Below are 5,377 nucleotides of genomic sequence, written 5' to 3'. Positions count from 1 at the left end.
GTAACATTCAAACAGAAAGGGTGAGAATTCAAATTATTATGAAATAGCATAATAAGGCACAATGAATTAAAACATAATTTAAGAATTCATCACACTTGGTATAATCACGTCAATAATATTAACCAACAATCATCTCACATATTTCAAACGTACATCGCATCCACATCAATACATGCATTCAATGATCACATAACTATAGACGACTCAATGCAAGACAATGTGACTCTATGCATGTGATACCTCAATGTGAACTCAAAGTTTCACCGTTTTCCGATTCAATATCTAGAATCCAAGCCACGCTTCCGATCCGGACAAGACCAAAGCCCTACGTCTGTTTCCAATGAAGGATCACCGCTTAATACTACGCCTAATCCCAATTAAGGATTAACGTCTGCTACGTCTGTTTCCAATGAAGGATCACCGCTTAATACTACGCCTGATTCCAATTGAGAATCAACGTCTGCTCATGTGAACCCACAGTTTCACCACTTCCACAATGAAGTCAACCATGCTATGAATGAATGCACACATACCAACACATATGCAATTAAGACCATCTATATACCATCTTAACATCCCACATATCACCATGACTCATAATTGGTACATATACACCTTCATCACAACACATCAATTACGATTACATATACACATCCATAACCATAAATCATTCACAATTCAATAATGGTATACATACACATTCATACAATATATTATTCACCAATATAGGCCAATCATCAAATATGTACACATAGGTTTCATTCCAAAACGCACACAACATTTAAATATCAATTTTTCACTTTTCAAACAGTGTTAACCGGTTAACGCCCTGGGTTAATCGGTTAACGCAAAACAGAATGCGCTTCTTGGCAATTTATAACAGTGTTAACCGGTTAACGCCCTGGGTTAACCGGTTAACGCAAGACAAAATGTAATTTTTTCAATATTATAACAGTGTTAACCGGTTAACGCCCTGGGTTAACCGGTTAACGCAAAACAGAAAGCTGTTTCTGCGCTAACACGAAACAGAATGCAGATTTCCCCGCATTTTTCATCGTTGGAGGACTTCCGGACCTCCGATTTCGATTCCGTAAAAAGCTACACGTTCAGAAAATTATGACTCATCCAAATATATATTCATTCACAGTTTTAGCATAATTTAATCATCCCAATTCAAGAGTATTTATCAAGACCTAATAATTCCAAACCATGCCAATTAAGGATTTCAACCTAAAACATGTTCCTACCCATTGACCCAATCATACTAACCCATAATAATAAGGATTTCCCCCCTTACCTTGTCAATTTGATGGAAACCTTGACTCCTCTCGCTTTTCCTCTCCTCTTTCTCTATTGCCTTCAGTGCTCAAGTGGATTCTAATTCTCACTTCCTTCACTCTTACTATTTATAATAGTATTCTAGTTGGGCTTAAATCATCTAATTTAATCACTAGGCCCAATAATACCTAATATTTAAATACCTCTATTTAAATTTAAATAATTAACCACTCACTATGCAACCAAGTTAATTAATTAATTCTACTACTTAAATATTTCTCATATTCACTAGATAATGAATTAATACACCAATTAATTAATTAACACTCCACATAATTAAATTAAAATTATAATAATAATAGTATAATAATTCAATACTAAAAAAAATGGGTTGTTACAACTCTCCCCCACTTAAAAGATTTTCGTCCTCGAAAATTTACCTCAAACGAACAACTCCGGATATGATTCCCTCATCTTATCCTCGAGTTCCCACGTAATATTTCCATTGGCGACTCCGCCCCATATCACTTTTACCAAAGCAATCTCCTTACCACGAAGCTTCTTCACTTCTCAATCTTCAATCCGCACAGGTGATGTATCAACCGTCAAATTATCCCGTACTTGCACATCATCTAATGGAACAACATGCGATGGATCCGCAATGTACTTCCTCAATTGAGACACATGGAATACATCATGAAGATTAGAAAGTGATGGTGGTAATGCAATCCGATATGCCACTTCACCTATCCTCTCGGAAATCTGATAAGGACCAATGAAACGCGGCGTCAACTTACGCGACTTCAAAGCTCTACCAACACCCGTTATTGGCGTAACTCGAAGAAACACATGCTCGTCTTTCTCAAACTCCAGAGCTTTCCTCCTCTTATCATGATAACTCTTTTGACGACTCTGAGAAGCCTTCATCTTCCCTTGAATCATCTTAATCTTATCTGTAGTCTCTTGAATCAACTCGGGTCCAACCACAACACTCTCTCCCGATTCGTACCAACATAAAGGAGTTCTACACCTTCTGCCATAAAGGGCCTCAAACGGTGCCATTTCAATACTCGAATGGAAAATGTTATTATATGTAAACTCGATTAAAGGCAAGAAACTATCCCAATTTCCTCCTTGTTCCAAAACACAAGACCTCAAAAGATCTTCAAGTGACTGAATAGTCCTCTCCGTTTGACCATCAGTTTGCGGATGATATGCTGAACTCAAACGCAACTTCGTACCCAAAGCACTTTGCAAACCTTCCCAAAATCTCGAAGTGAACCTCAGATCTCTATCCGAAATAATACTCGACGATATACCATGCAAACACACAATCCTCTCGATCTACAACTTAGCAAGTCTCTCCATCGAATAATCCATTCTCATCGGAATAAAATGAGCACACTTCGTCAGTCTGTCCACAACGACCCAAATCGCCTCACAATTACTCGATGTTCTTGGTAAGCCCGAAACAAAATCCATAGAGATACTATCCCACTTCCACTCGGGAATAGATAACGATTTCATCAAACCAGACGGCTTTTGATGTTCAATCTTTGACTTTTGACAAGTCAAACATGAATACACAAATTCCGCTACATCCTTCTTCATACCTTGCCACCAAAACATCTTCCTCAAGTCTTGATACATCTTAGTAGCACCAGGATGAATACTCAGACCACTTCTATGCCCTTCCTCAAGAATCCTCTTTCTCAAATCCATACCATTCGGAACACACACTCGATCACGACACCTCATGATACCATTCTCATCAATCCGAAAGTCACCACCTTTACCTTGGTTAATCAATGTCATAACGTCGACTAACTTCAAATCTGACCCCTGACCTTCTCTAATCTCGTCAAGAATGTCACACGTAAGCTTCAACATCCCAAGCTTAACACACGAAGACGTCGCTTCACAAACCAAACTCAAATCCCTAAATTGCTCCAACAATTCAAACTCTCGCATCATCAACATAGACATATGCAATGACTTCCTACTCAATGCGTCGGCTACAACATTCGCCTTCCCAGGATGATAATTCAAACCAAAATCATAATCCTTCAAGAATTCCAACCATCTCCTTTGCCTCATATTCAATTCTTTCTGATCGAATAAGTACTTCAAACTCTTGTGATCACTAAACACATCAAACCTCGATCCAAACAAGTAATGTCTCCAAAGCTTCAACACAAACACAACGGCGGCCAACTCTAAATCATGCGTCGGATAATTCTTCTCATGAACCTTGAGTTGCCTTGAAGCATAAGCTACCACTTGCCCCTTTTGCATCAGAACACCTCCCAAACCCAACAAAGAAGCATCGCAATACACAATGAAGGTTTCTAACGGATCCGGTAAAATCAAAATAGGAGCCGTAGTCAATCTTCTCTTAAGCTCTTGAAAATTCGCTTCACACTGCGAAGTCCAAATGAAAGCTTGACCCTTCCTAGTCAACTGCGTCAACGGTAACGACAACTTAGAAAATCCCTCAATGAACTTCCTATAATAACCAGCCAAACCAAGGAAACTTCGAATCTCAGCAACAGACTTAGGAGCTTCCCACTGAGATACAACTTCGATCTTCATAGGATCCACAGAAATCCCACCGCTCGAAATCACATGTCCAAGAAAACTTACTTCACTCAACCAAAATTCACATTTGGAGAGTTTAGCAAACAACTTCCTCTCTTTCAACACCGATAACACAACCTTCAAATGCTCTGCATGATCCTCTTCGCCCTTGGAATAAATCAATATATCATCGATGAACACAACTACAAACTTATCCAGATAATCATGAAAGATTCTATTCATATACTCCATAAATACACCAGGTGCATTCGTCACCCCAAAAGGCATCACGGAGTACTCGTAGTGACCGTACCTTGTCCTAAAAGCAGTCTTCTGAATATCCTCAGCCTTTACACGAATCTGATGATACCCCGACCTCAAATCAATCTTGCTAAACACACAAGCTCCAACCAGCTGATCCATCAGATCGTCAATCCTCGGAAATGGATACTTGTTCTTAATCGTCACTTTATTCAGTTGTCTATAATCAACACATAATCTCATCGAACCTTCTTTCTTCTTGACCAATAGCACAGGTGCACCCCACGGCGACACACTAGGACGAATAAACTTCTTCTCGAGTAAGTCTTCAAGTTGACTCTTCAACTCTTTCAACTCAGAAGCGGACATTCGATAGGGAGCCATCGATACAGGACTAGTTCCAGGAACTAAATCAATCGAAAACTCGACCTCTCGTTCCGGCGGTAAATCACTTATATCTTCCGGAAATACCTCCGCAAATTCACAAACTATTGGCAGTCCTTCAATCGTCCTCTTCTCCCGAATATCCAAAGTTGCCAACAACATAAACAACTCGGCACCATCTTGCACCGATTCATCAACTTGCTTAGCAGACACACACCAATCTTCCTTAGCATCAACCTCAGGAAAAATAACCGTCTTCTCGAAACAGTTGATATACACCCGATTAACTTTTAACCAATTCATACCCAAAATCACGTCGAGTTGCTCTAACGGAAGACAAACTAAATCAATTCCAAAATCCCTACCAAATATACTCAACGGACAATTCAAACACACATAGGAAGTAGAAACAGAACCCATAGCAGGTGTATCAATAATCATACTTCTACGCATATCAGATAATATGAGATTCAACCTCTTAGCACAATCCAAAGAAATGAAAGAATGTGTTGCACCGGTATCAATAATGGCAATCAAAGGTGTACCATTAATAAAGCACGTATCTTGGATTAGTCTATCATCGGTAGTGGTCTCCGCACCAGACAATGCAAACACCTTTCCCTTCACTTGCTCCTTCTTCGGCTTATCACATTGCGAACTAATGTGACCTTTCTCACCACAGTTGAAACAAGTTACGTTCGAACCAACCCTACACTGGTTTGCTCTGTGACCACTCTTGCCACAATTGAAACATTTCGCAACATCCTTACTACAATCAACAACACGATGACCTTCAACGCCACAGTTGAAACACGTAAGTGGAGTGGAAGATTCTCCCCCACTTGGCTTCTTGCCAAAACCGGATTGTTTCCTCTTG

This window comes from Lathyrus oleraceus, chromosome 1 (assembly GCF_024323335.1).
Source record: "Lathyrus oleraceus cultivar Zhongwan6 chromosome 1, CAAS_Psat_ZW6_1.0, whole genome shotgun sequence".
NCBI classification, from domain to species: Eukaryota; Viridiplantae; Streptophyta; class Magnoliopsida; order Fabales; family Fabaceae; genus Lathyrus; species Lathyrus oleraceus.
Note: the sequence above shows the minus strand (reverse complement) of the source record.